This window comes from Chiloscyllium plagiosum, unplaced genomic scaffold (genome assembly GCF_037043375.1).
Source record: "Chiloscyllium plagiosum isolate Xiang-an unplaced genomic scaffold, Cpla_swu_hap1 HiC_scaffold_2, whole genome shotgun sequence".
NCBI classification, from domain to species: domain Eukaryota; kingdom Metazoa; phylum Chordata; class Chondrichthyes; order Orectolobiformes; family Hemiscylliidae; genus Chiloscyllium; species Chiloscyllium plagiosum.
Window position 1 is genome coordinate 67,592,067 of NW_028270140.1, and position 14,583 is coordinate 67,606,649.

The window sequence follows — 14,583 nt, forward strand, 5'->3', positions numbered from 1 at the left end:
GATATTTAGTTTTAAGTTGCTACTAACTGCTGGCCAATTTATATTTGACGGTTTGTCTTGATTGTTGGTGCTGGGCAATTCACTCCATGGACTCCATAATATTGGTTGAAGTGCAAACCAGGTTTTGCACATGTACGGTAGTTGCCTGAAAGTAATGAATGAGATTTTCATTTCTGCCTGCTGGACCTTTCTCAGTGATGTGCATCAATACCGCAGCGTAAATAAATGTGCGTCTCTTGTTACTTGATTTACCTTGACTGCAAAAGGTAGGTACTGTAGCAGCAGCAGAATAAGAGAATTGGAGAACTTTGGAAGTTGGTTGGAAAATATTGTCTGTATCCAACTGTTTTATACCAGAGTTGAGTGATACTGACATTGAGATTCCAAAATAGAAAGCTGTGATTCTCAGGCTTGCAACAACTTGTGTTCATAGTTTAATAAAAATAGTATTTAATGAAATGATAAGATCTACAGAATCTTCTTACCAAAGGATTCTCTCAATGGTATTTTGATATTTTTGATGAGATAATGATCGGCCCAGAAATATGTGGCTAAGCAAGAATAGTTATGTAAGATACTGATAGAGAAAAGATTCCAAATGTTTTGGAAACTTCAGGTCACCGTCAGAACTGACCATAGCTAAATGCCATTCTCCATTTAAGGTTATAAACTTAACCTTAAACGATATACTTCTCTATTAGACTTCCTGTTCTTTTTTCAAAAAAAATGTTCTGTTCTTGATAATAGTTCTAGTGAACCTTGGCTGTGCTGTTTTTAGAAGTTCTTAATATGTTTTTCTAACAAATTTCCTGTAATAGAACTGCAGGCAAAACTTTTTTAGGTAGTTCCTTTGTTTCCAGTATGGTTTAATAGGTTCCTAGCTAGCATATAATTCCAATTTACAAAGCAATCTGCCATATGTGGAAAAATATGGTGCTTGGATGGTCAGGTTGGAGGGAATGTACCCTGATCATGTTCTTGGCAAAGCCTCTCAATATGTTTGTTACTTTTTGAAATGAACAATTCCCTATTTTTAGTTAGTTGCAAGCTAGGGATGTTTTTCCTCTTTAAGGATACTTTGTGGACATCCTTAAGGTTTTTATGTTATATTCCTGAGAGTCTTCTGCCATAATCAAGTTCCTGGAACACTGATCGTTTCTTAAGTCTGGCGTCTGGCATCCAAATAATATCTTGTCCAGCAGGACTGTTTATAAATGATTAGTCAATGATTTTCTATATCTTGGGAGCATCCTCTTGTAGTGAGGTGTGGATGACAACATTCATCATTGCTTCTATTGGGCCACTTAGAGACAAAAACCTGCAGATGCTCGAATCCAAAGTAGGCAAGCAGGAAGCTGGTGGAACACAGCAAGCCAGGCAACATCAGGAAATGGAGGTCAATGTTTCAGGTATAACTCTTCTTGAGGAAGGGTTCTACCGGAAACATCGATTTCTTCATCTCCTGATGCTGCCTGGCTTGCTGTGTTCCATCAGCCTCTTGCTTGTCTATTCTCTTTTGGGCCACCTCAGACTTTGACCAAAGGAAAGTGTGTTTGAGGCCCAGGATCTTAAATGCAAGACTATGATGATTTATCAGGCAAAGATTATCCCTGAGCTATTGTACTTTGGAAACTTGAACAATCTACAGCAGACACCATGAGGCACTGGAGAAATACTGCCTGTTTTGCCTTTGCAGAATCCTCTAAAATTGTGTACAAGAAGAGTGGTCTAACAGCAATATCCCCTCTCAAGCTATTGGCAGGCGGGACTAAATTGGGTTGGGATAGACGGGTTGGACTGAAGGGTCTATTTCCATGCTATACATCTCTATGACTCTATGTCAAGAGTTGAGGGTGGAAATAGAACGTAACTATGGCCAAATTATATTTTGTGAACAGTTATTGTGCTGGTACAGGTATTATGCTTCTTTTCACTTTTTTTCCCCCAGAAGATGTACTGCACAATTTTAAGCATTGAACTGCAACTGCTTTTATCTGCCCAAAGTATTTGCCAAATTTGTAGATATGGTTGTAACAGTAAATTTTGAATCAATTCCTGTTCTCACTGTCAAAATCATTTGTATAAATGAAAAACAAAATGGAATCCTGCCATAAATTTCAGAATTTGCCATTACCCTTCTCTTTATACCAAAACAATCCATTTTGACATTACTCAGCTTTTGGCTCCCAGCCATGCCTCTACCCACACTACTATTTCTTTTAATCCATTGTTTCTCCGTCTTCATAACAAGCCACTAGCATTTTGTCTACTCGAAAGCAGTGATTTGAAACTGTTTATAAGGTGAGCTAAGTGGGGTGATGACCCTCATTTTAGTACATAAAAAAAGTTATGCTCTTTATGAAATTTAAGTAGTTGGCATTAACATTCAATACAAGCTGTTATTTGCCATTTCTATGTCTAGTGTGCATCTAAGTATTTAACTTAACTATCCTTTTTTTGAATTCTTTCGCATGACTTAGACTTCACTAAATAACATGGAAGTTCAGTAGGTAATACAGATGGCAAATAATATGTCTGCCTTTATCTCAAAAGAAATGGAATGTAAAAATATGAAGATCTTGTTAAAACGATACAGGGTACTGAAAGAGGAACTTTTTATGTGGTAACATTCCCATATATTTTGTGCCCTTGTCTTTCTAGATGATAGAATTCATGGTTTGCAAAAGGTATCAAGCAGTTTTGCTGAACTTTGCATTGCATCTTGTGTGTTGGCATTGGAGGATTCAAATGTTTGATATGGACGGGGTGCAAATCAAGCAAGCTTCTTTGTCATGTATGCTATGAAGTTGCTTTAGTGTTGTTGGTGTGCTCAATCAGGCAAGTGGGGAGTACTGTATCAGATTCCTAAATTGTGCTTAATGGTAGACAAACTTTGGGCAGTCACAAGGTGAATTCTTGAGCTCTGACCTATTCCTGTTACCACTGTGTTTGTGTGATTGGGCTAATTCAGTTTCTAGTCGATGGTAACTCCAAGAATGTTGTTCGCAGATTGCCATGGCGATATCAGGAATGTCAAGCAGAGATTCTTTTGTTAACACAATTCTTGCCTGGCACTGTCTGGTATGATTGTTAATTGCTGAAAATGTGTTGCTGGAACAGCGCAGCAGGTCTTCAGGAAAGAAGGGCTTATGCCCGAAACGTCGATTCTCCTGTTCCCTGGATGCTGCCTGACCTGCGCTGTTCCAGCAACACATTTTCAGCTCTGATCTCCAGCATCTGCAGACCTCACTTTCTCCTCTATGAATGTTAATTGCCATTTTGCAATCTTTGAAAAGTTGTTAATGCTATTCAATATTGCATGGTCCCAATAATCTGAAGGAGGTTGCAAATGAACTGAATCCTGAGGTTCTGCCAACATATTCACATATTTTACCTTTTTTTTCCTGTTTGTTTTCCTCCTGACAACTTTGAGAAAGTGAGGACTGCAGATGCTGGAGAGTCAGAGTTGATAAAATGTGGCACTGGCAAAAGCAAACCAGGTCAGCCAGCTGGTAGGGAAATCAGTCTCAGCAAGGAGCAATAGTTCACAGCTCATTGTGGGTTTCAGGACAGATGATGAAAAAGAGGGTAATGAGAAATCAAAGTTCATGGGTTGGGGGGGAGGGGGTGTGTCGGTGGTGGAGACATAGATCAGGGATTGAAGCTCAATCTCACATTACTTCCTCCTTTTAATAGCCTTTTTCTTGCTTCTAAGTGTTGCAGAAGGGGTAAGGGGCTGAATGATGTGAGGCAAAAAAAGTTTGGTTGTTAGGGGTGAAACTGAGATGGAGGATCAGAATAAGAGGGACACTGGAGGAAGGGCTGAGAAATAGAAAAGGCCACTGTTAAAAAGTAAGATCGAAGTTGGTAATCATGGTGGAATGAGGAGAGAGGAGTCTTGAACAGAGAATATCAAATTTGTTGTGGAGTCAGTGGATGTCAATTGGTGGATATGATGATGTGAGCAGCACATGTGACCGCAAGGGGATCAGAGCTGAGAACTAAAAATCCAAGGGTACGCATTCTGTTGAAAACACGGATTGGCAGTAAGTGTAGGGTTGTTCTCTTGTTGAAATTCAATAAAATTGATTACAAGAAGCAATTATATGGCCGGTAGGCGCAGAATCTGTGGGTAGGGTTGAGGAGCTGCAAAGGAAAAAAGACCCTGCTTGGAGTTATGTACAGGCATCCCAACAACCATCAGGATATGGGGAAGAAAATAAATCAGAAGATAGAAAAGGCTTGTAAGAAAGGCTCTATTACAATAACCACAGGGGGCTTCAAATATGTGGTTGGACTGGGCAAATCAGGTTGGTAGTGGATCTCAACAAAAAGAACATGTGGACGAGTTGGTTTTTTTGGGAGCAGCTTGTGGTAGAGCTGACTAGGGAACAGGCAATTCTGGATGTGGTGATGTGTAACAAGGTGCACTTTATTAGGGAGCATAAGGTGAGGGTACCCTTGTGGGGGTGGGGAGTGCAGTCACCATAATCTGATATAATTCACTGTGTAATTTCAGGGAGAAGCTGGAAGATGATGTAACAGAATTGCAATTGACTAAAGGTAACTACAAAGTCATGGGGGAGAAGTTGGCCAGAGTTGATTAGAAGGGGAGCCTAGCAGTGAAGATGATGGAATAGGAATGGCCAGATTTTCTGGAGGTAGATTTAGGAGGCACAGCAGAAATTTATCTGAATGAAGAGAAAGGACACTAAGAGAAGGTTGAGGTAACATGGCTGACTAGGGAAGTCAGGGACAGACATAAAATAAAATAAAATAAAATAAAACAATGTGGTGAAGATTAGAGAGAAGCCAGATGATTGGGTAGCCTTTAAAAACCAGCAAAACATAACTAAAGAATAAGTTGGGGGTGGGGGGGTGGAGATGAAATCTGAGTTTAAGCCAGCTAGTAATATAAATAAAGATTGCAAGAGTTTTTTTAGATGTGAAGAAAACGGCAAGAGTGGAATTGGACCACCAGAAAATGAAGCTGAAGATGTAATAATGAGGAATAAACAAATGGCACAGGAACCAATAAGTACTTTGCATCAGTTTCCATAGTGGAAGTCATCAGTAACATAGCAGAACTTCAAGTCAAGAGACAAAGGTGAGTGTAGTGGCATTTACTGCAGAGAAACTGAAAAGTCTGAAGGTGAATAAATCACTAAGACCAGATAGACTATATCCCAGAGTTCTGAAGGAGATCGCTTTGGAGATTTATGAAGGCATTGGTAGTGATTTTTCAGGAATCACTGGAGTCAGAGGTTCCCAGAGGAGGATTGGTGCCGATGGGCCAAATGGCCCCTCTGCACTGTAGGGATTCTATGACTAGAAAATTGCTAATTTTTACAAATGAGATTGCAGAATATTTGGAAGTGGATGGTAAAATAGAGTTGAGTCACCACAGCTTCATTCAAGGGGAGGTCATAGCCGACAAATCTGTGAGAATTCTTTTGAGAAGGTAACAAGCAAGTTAGACAAAGGAGAGCTAATGAAGTGATCCATTTGGATTTCCAGAAGGCTTTTTACAATGTCCTGTACAGGATTCTGCTAAATAAGATAAGGGGCCGTGGTGTTAGATACAAGGTTCTAGCATGGCTAGAGGACAGGCTGACTGGCCAAAGGCATAGAGTGGAGATAAAGGAGTGTTTTTTTCAGGATGGTAGGGTTCTTTTCAAGATGGTAGAGCAGTTCCACAGGGGTCCATTTTGGGATCACAACTATTTGTGAATGACCTGAAAAAAGGAAATGAGGACATGGTTGCTAAGTTTGGAGATAACACAATGGTGAGACAGGTAGTGTAGTGTTGAGGAAGCAGGGAGGCTGCAGAACAACTTGAACAGACTAGGAGAGTGGACAAAGAAGTGGCAGTTGGAACACCGTGGGGAAAGTGTGAGATTATGTGCTTTGGTAGGAAGAATAGAGATGTGGACTGTTTTCTAAAGGGGGAAAGATTTTGGAAATCTTAAGCACAAAAGGTTTTGAGTTTTCCAGTTTAAAATTCTCTGCAAGTTAACTTGCTGGTGCATTTGGCAGTTAGGAAGGCAGATGCAATGTTAGCATTCATTACAAGAGGGCTAAAATACAACAGCAGAAATATACTGCTAAGGCAGTCTAAAGCTCTGGTCAGACTGCATTTGGAATATTTTGAGCAGTTTTGGGCCCTGTAAGGAAGAATATGCTGGCCTTGGAGAGGGGTCCAGAGGAGGTTTACAAAAATGACCCTAGGGATAACGGTTTTGTCATATGGGAAGCAGGGAGGACTCTGACTGTGTCCTCTATGGAGTTTAGAAGGATGAGGGGATGATCTCGTTGAAACTTACAGAATACTAAGAGGACTGGATAGAATGGAAGTGGAGCTGCCGTTCAGAAGGTGCTGGTGAGCTACCTTCAACCACTGCAATTCACACGTGTAGGTTGACCCATAATGCCTTTATGGAGGGAATTCCAGGATTTTGACCTAGTGTCAGTGAAGGAACAGTGAAAATTCCAAGTCAGGATGCTAAATGGTTCGGAAAGGAATTTGCAGTATTGTTCCCATATATCTGCTGCCCTTGTCCTTCCAGGTGGAAATTGTCATGGATTTGGAAGGAGCAGTCTAAGGATCTTTTGAATTTCTGCACTGCATCTGGTAGATAATACACATTGCTGCTACAGAGCATTGGTGGAGGGAGTGGATGATTGTCGATGTGGTGCCAATGAAACAGGCTGCTTTGTCCTGGATGGTGTCAAGCTTCTTGAGTATTGTTGGAGTCGTGGCATCTAGGCAAGTGGAGATTTTCCATCACACTCTTGACTTGTGCTTTGTAGATAGTGGACAAGCTTTGGGGAGTCAGGAGATGAGTTACTCATCATAGTATTCCTGGTCATATTAAAAGAACTCTTGCACAGGCACCTTGCACACCCTCAGGATGACTTTTGGGACCTGGAACACTTATGGACAGTGCTACCATGACTGCTCAGAACGCTGCACCACCATCGTTGCTCAGGCACTATGAAATTGGCATCATGACCCTGAGTGAACCCCAGCAGGCAGGGTAACAACAACTCAGAGAAAGGTGGTGGCTATGCCTTTTCTGATGAAAAAGCAAGGCTGAAGAAGAGCGCTGCATCCACGCAGTCAACTTTTGCCATCAAAATAAACTAGTAGACCAACTCCAAGCCTCCCCCTGCAGAATAAGTGAATGCCTCAAGACACTCTGATTCACCCTTGCTCAGAACCAGTATGTCACAATATTCAGTAAATGTGCACCAATGTTTAATGCAGCAGCTGGGGTCAAGGAGAAATTCTACTCCAGCCTTGACCAATCTCTCATGGGTTGCTACAGCGGACAGACTAATTGTCCTCGGTGACTTCAATGCCCAGAGTCAGCAAAAATGCAGAACATTGGAGACATTTAATCAGGAAAGAGGGAGTTGGGAGCAAAACTCCAACACCCTTCTCCTGACCAACTGTCATAACCACAACCACCACATCACCAATATACTGTATCGGCAAAGGGACAAATACAAGACAATGGCAGCACCGTTCATTCCAACATCATTGTGAGAGTGAGGAATCAGAAAGATGTTAAAAGTGCACGCCATGACAGGAACCAATGACTGCTGGACAGACCATTGCATGATCCAAGCCAAGGTAAACATAAATAGACCCCTGTCGCTGTAGAGACAACAGGAGCAGTACTGCCAAAAGTTCACCATTGAGGCATTAAAAACCCAGGGAGAAAAATAGCCTCATACGACCAACTCCTCTCCCCAAACCTAGCAACCCTTGATGACACTGAGGCATGGGAACCCAACAGTCTGTGGTCCACTCTTTGGTTGCACCAAGACGTTTATCACCATCCTTCACCTACTCCATGGTGACATGGAAGTCATGACAATGACAAATGGCTCCACCACCAACCCATTCCCCATTCGGACCAGTGTCAAGCAGGGCTGCGTCATCGCCCTAACACTCTTCTCAATCAACCTCGCTACAATGCTTTAATTTAGTTTTAGATTACTTAGTGTGGAAACAGGCCCTTTGGCCCAACAAGTCCACACTGACCCTCCGCAGAGCAACCCACCCCGACCCATTCCTCTACACCTAACACTATGGGCAATTTAGCATGGCCAATTCACCTAACCTGCACATTTTTGGACTGTGGGAGGATACCGGAGCACCCAGAGGAAACCCATGCAGAAACAGGGAGAATGTGCAAACTCCACGCGGACAGTTGCCTGAGGCGGGAATTGAACCCGGGTCGCTGGTGCTGTGAGGCAGCAGTACTAATCACTGTGCCATCGTGCTGCCCTATCAACATTCATCACCAACAAGCTCCCTCCTGGAGTGGAGCTAACTTACAGAAACTGTGGTGAAATTATTCAACCTCTGCCACCTTAAAGCCAAGACTAAAGTCACCCCAACCAGTGTCATCGAGCTGTAGTATACAGATAAAGCTTGTGTATGGGCAATCCCCAAGGACATACTGCCGACCATTGTCAGCACCTTTTTATGGAGGCATATGTGAGCATGCGTTTCATCCTGACAAAAGTGCTTCATCAAATTGGCCTGGCATTGTGGAGCAAACTCCGATCATCAAGGTCCTTAGAGAGGTAGCCTTAGAGAACTTTGACCACTTTCAATACCTCAGAAGTGTCCTGAAGGCCAAAGCAGCTATTGATGAAAAGATCCAGCAACATTGTCTCCCCAGTATGCTAGCGCAACCTTTAAACACCTGAGGAGAAGGGTATTTGAGAACAAAAACATCATAGCTGACACCAAGATCATAAGTTTACAAAGCTGTGGTGACTCCCACCCTCCTATACATCTGAGACACAATGTCCACAGCAGTCACTTCAAGGCAGTGGACCATACCATTAATGCTGCCTGTGCCAAGTCCTGCAAATTTGCTAGGAAGATAGATGCACCAACATCAGCATCCTCGACCAGGCCACCATCCCCAGCATCAAAGAACTAACCACCCTTGATCAGCTACAGTTGGCTGGGCAATGTCGTCCGCATGACCTACATGAGACTCCCCAAGCAGGTGCTGTACTCCTAGCTTTGAAACAGCAGGCAAGTTCCAGCTAGACAGAGGAAATGCTTCAATGATACCCTTGAGGCCTCACTGGTGAAGTGTGACATTCCCACAGACACCTGGGAATCACTCGCCCAAGGTCATCCAAAAAACAAATGGAAGCCTGGCAAAAACAGCAAAAGGAGCATACTGCCACAACAATGTCCCACCCACCCCTTCCAATGACCACCACTTGCCCCAATTGAAACATCAGTCTGTACAGCCACTTACAGACATACCCTAACAGTGTAAGAGAGTCATCTTTGTCTGTGAGGGACTGCCAATGAATGATATGGTAATAGTGTTGTGTGAATGTTGTTATTTACTACTTGTCAGCCCAAGCCTGGATATTAGCCAGATCTTGTTGCATTTGAACATGTACTGTGTCAATATCTGATGAGTCACAAATGGTACTAAACATTGCGTATCATTGGCAAACATCCCCATTTCTGAGCTTATGGTCATTGAAGCAGCTGAGATGACTGACCTCCAACAATCACAGCTATCTTTCTATATGCCAGGTATGATTCAATCCAGCAGAGATTTTGCCCCCAGATATAAATTGATTCCAGATTTGCTCAGGCTCCTTGAAACCACACTCTGTCAAATGCAGTCTTTATGCCAAGAACGGTCACTCCTGCCTCACCTCTGAAATTAAACTCTCTTATCCATGTTTGCATCAAGGCTTAGTGAGGTCAGGAGCTGAGTGGCCCTGGCAGAACCCAAATTGGATGTCACTGAGCAGGTTATTGCTGAGCAGGTGTTGCTTATTAGTACTGTTGTTGACACCTTCCATGATTTGAGAATTGTCTGATGCGGTGGTAATTGGCTGAGTCGGATTTATCCTGCTTTTTGTGTAAAGGGCAAACCTAGGCAATTTTCCACACTGTTGGATAGATGTCAGTGTTGTAACTGTCCTGGGTGAGGTTGGCTAGGGGGAACAGCAAGTTCTGGAGCACAGATCTTTGGTACTATAGCTGGAATGTTGTCAGGGCCAATAGGCTTTGTAGTATCCAGTGCCTCTAGCTGATTTTTGATATTGCATGAAGTAAATCAAATTTGCTGAAAACTGATATCTATAATGGGACTGCTGGAGGAGGCTGAGATGGATCATCCACTTGGCACTTCTGACTGAAAGTTGCTCCAAAGCTTCAGCCTTATCTTTTGCACTGATGTGTTGGGCTCTTCCATCATCGAGGATAGGAATAGTTGTGGAGCCGCCTCCTCCAGTGAGTTGCTCAATTGTTCTCCTCCATTCATGACTAGATGTGGCAGGATGGCAGAGTTTACAACTGTCCCATTTTTGTGGGATCGCTTAGCTCTGTCTATCACTTACTGCTTAGGCTGATCGGCATGGTAGTAGTCCTATTTGATAGTTTCACCAGGTTGACCCCTCATTTTTTTAGGTATGCCTGGTGTTGGTCTTGCCATACTGTTCTGCACTCTTCGGTGATCCGGGGTTGGTCTCCTGGCTTGATGGTAATGGCTGAATGGGAGCTGTGCCGGGCCATGAGTTTGCAGATTGTGCTGTAGTACAATTCTGCTGCTGCTCCGGGTTCCTCCCACAGTCCAAAAATGTGCAGGTTAGGTGAATTAGCCATGCTAAATTGCCCGTAGTGTTAGGAGAAGGGGTAAATGTAGGAGAATGGGTCTGGGTGGGTTGCGCTTCGGCGGGTCGGTGTGGACTTGTTGGGCCGAAGGGCCTGTTTTCCACACTGTAAGTAATCTAATCTAATCTAATCTAATCTAATCTAATCTAATCTAATCTAATCTAATCTATTGATGGCCACAATGCCTCATGGATACCCAGTCTTGAGTTGTTGGGTCAGTTCAAAGTCTTCTATTTAACACAGTGATAGTGCCACACAACATGATAGACATTATTCTCATGGTCAAGGTGGGTCTTTGGCTCCATAAGGGTTGTGCAGTGGTTATTCTTACCGATATAGCCATGGACAGATACATCTGCAGCTGGCAGATTGGTAAGAATGACAACAAGTATCTTTTTCCCTGTTGCTGGTTCCCTGAATATGTGTTGCGGTCCAATCTAGCAGTTATGTCCTTTAGGATCAGTCATGCTTCTGTCAAGCCACTCTTGGTACTGGACTTTGAAATCCCCTACCCATAGTAAATTTTGTGTCCTTGCCACCCTCACTGCTTCCTCCAAGTGCTGTTCAACATGGAGGAACACTGATTGATCAGCTGAGGGAGGACAGTATATGGTAATCAGCTGGAGGTTTCCATGCCCACCTTTAACCTGATACTATGAAACTTCATGGGTTCTAGAGTCAATGTTGAGGACTCCCAGGGCAATTCTTTACTGACTGTATACCACTGTGCCACCACCTCTGCTGGGTTTGTCCTGCTGGTGCGACAGAACATACCCATGGATGGTGATGTTGGTGTCTGAGACATAGTCATACTCATGGAATCATAGTCAATATTCAAGATTGTTGCTTGACTCGTCTGTGAGACAGCTCTTCCAATTTGGACTAGCCCCCAGATGTTGGTAAGGAGGACTTTGCAAGATAACAGCGCTGCTTCTGCTGTTGTCTTTTTCAGTACCTAGGTCAATGCAGGTGATCTGTCTTTTTTTTTCTTGTTGAGACTTTGTAGTGATTATACAACTTAGTGGCTTGCTAGACCATTTCAAATGATAGTTGAAGGTCAACCACCGTGCTGTGGCTCCAGACTCCAGAGGGCAGACCAGGTGAAGATGGCAGATTTCTTTCTATGAATGACATTAGTGAACCAGATAGGTTTTTTTGACAATCAACAATGTTTTATGGTCAACAGTAAATTCTAAATTTGAGACTTTTTTTTATTGAATTCAGTATCCATCAGCTGCTGTGATGGGATTCAAACCTGGGCCCCCCAGAACATTAGCTGAGTTTCTGGATGAATAGTCTAGCAATAATACTAGGCCACTGCCTCCCCAGTAATCTGCAGAACTCATTTCTGCAAAATATAGTGAAGGCCAAGTTCTTGAGTTTATTTAAAATAGAGATCGATAGGTTCTTCACTGGTGAGGGAATCAAGAGTTACAGGAAGGTAGGATTGAGAAACAAATCAGCCATGATCGCATAGTGGAGCAGACACAATAGGCCGAATGGCCTAATTCTACTCCCATATCTTGTATAGAGAAGATGTACAAGAATGATCTGGAGATGTAGGGCTAGTCATATGAGGAGAGATTTAGGGGTCTGTACACAATGGAGTTTAGAAGGATGAGATGGGAGATCTGTTTTAAAATGTACAGAATACTGAGTAACATGGATAGAATGGACATGGAGACAATGTTTCCACTAGTAGTGGAGACTAAGACTCAAAGACATGGCTTCAGAATGAAGGGATGACTCTTTAGAACTGAGATGAGGACTGAATGGGCTGAATAGTCTAATTCTGCTCCTATATCTTATGTTTCACCTACCTTTTAGGATTTCCTGATCGCTGAGGAACCTGTGTGGATACCGGTGAATTTACTTCAAGATTCTGAACTAGACTTTGAAAGCCTGACTGGTAATATTGGTAAAATGTCTCACCTCTTGACCCAAAATCTATTGCTGTAACAAAAACAGTAGATGTGGACAAGAGAGGTGGGGAATATAGCAAGTGTTGCCCAATTGCAGAGGCTCCTCGAATATTAAATGTTTTTCGTTTTGAAAGTGCAGGTTGATTTGAGTATGATTTGAAGTCTGTTTATTAAGAACAGCTGGAGAAAGCATATTATTTGATTTGATCAGCATATCATTGAGATGTACAGTTTATATACCTGGCATTCCATACACAAAATTCATATGACATTGCTCAGTTGTGTGATAGGCAAAGCATCTTATTGGATAGGAGGCAGCACCCTATTTGTGGAAAATACTATTCTGCCACTGTAATGATTTGCTTAACCTTTTCATCAAAAATTTTACGTACTTTGCCTTTCCTGGGCAATTTGAGGTGGAGCAAGCTCTTTTCACATCTGATAGTGTTGGCTTTTAATCCATTTGCATGTTTGTGAACAATTATCTGTCCACAATATCCACTGTCCTGCATGAGCTTTAATGTTCTCTATTTCTGTATCGAATTTGCAAGTTGACCTAAATTGCTACCAATCTTGTAGCTCCTATATTGATAAGTGATGCTAGGCTTATGGTACACAATAGAAGAGACAGCAAGACAATAGAGGAGACAGTATTGGCAGTCTACTTGACTATCCTCTCAAGGAAAGCAGGCAGATTAGATTTCACCATTTCCAAAGTAAATTTAATCATTAATATAGCACAGTAAAATGCTGAACCTCAGCATTTTCCACATACAGATCAATTTGAACACGCCTTACTATTCTATCATTTTTCTTAGAATAATATTTGTTCTTTTACATAAGTATGATCTTATGGCCTGATTTTTTAATGTCTTCAAAAATGATTGTTATGACAAAGAAGCTTATTAACAACTGTGGAAAAGGCTTATCATTCCAGAAAATAAATAATTTATTAATGTTGTATGCCCCATTACAAAAAAGTTGTCAGTTTTCTTGATATGTTAATCCCTGCCACAAAGAACACAGTTGTCATAATATGTTTAACGTAATGGCACATTAAACGTGTTTCCTTTTCAACATGAAGCAAAGTGTAGTGACAATGCTTACTTCCACTGCCTTTTTCATTTAGTTACATGCGTATGCAAACTAAAAACATATTTCTAGTGCATAGTTATTTTCGACCTATTTAAGTTCAGGCTTCATCCTCATTAGGTGCATTACCACTTCATCTTATCACTACTTCCTCTAGTGTCTCAATTTCTGAAAATTCACACTTGTATTGCTTTTCTTATGTTCTCTTTTTGGCACTATCAACTCTGTCACTCGTCTTAGCTTGTATTTCAGTCTTACTATGAACAGGGCAGGAAACAAGTTTAAGCCTCTTAGTCTTGTGCTTTTGTTCTGGTATTTTTTTCACTCCTCTTGGAATTAGTTTCATTGATTTTCATTTTTAGTTCAGTAAATTGACAACCACAGATCCATTTATAGTTATATTAATATTTATTCAGACAATGTGAAATTAAGGCACATCTGACATGTTCTATGGTTCCTTAAAGTAAATTGGAATAACTCGTTCAGTGATCATGAGTGACTTCATGTATGCTTAAAGAAGTCATATATTTAATTTGAAACATTAACTATTTCCGTCTCCACAGATGCTGCTAGAGCTGCTGAATGTTTCCAGTGCTTTCAGTTAATGCTTGCCTATACATTTAACTGATGTACAGTAATTATTTAATCTTGAATAAAGTGTAAATACTGCTACAATGTAAATTAGCAATACAAAATATTTTCATACTGCTAATTTGACAGTTAGATATTAAATACCCCTTTAATACAATGCAGCACTTTGATTAAGTCAGGTCTTGGGTCAAATTACCTATGTAATTTTCCATTTTGTATGTAATTAAATTGAAAGTATACAAGCAGGAGGCTGGAAGAACACAGCAAGTCACGCAGCATCAGGAGTGGAGAAGTCAACATTTCAGG

The 14,583-nt window shown here is 41.6% G+C and overlaps 1 protein-coding gene across 1 annotated transcript in view; it reads left to right on the plus strand.

The window, feature by feature from the left end:
- Positions 1–14,583, plus strand: part of LOC122561505 (iron-sulfur cluster assembly 1 homolog, mitochondrial) — an 86,627-nt gene that overhangs the window by 43,438 nt on the left and 28,606 nt on the right. The gene's annotated exons all lie outside the window — the stretch shown is intronic.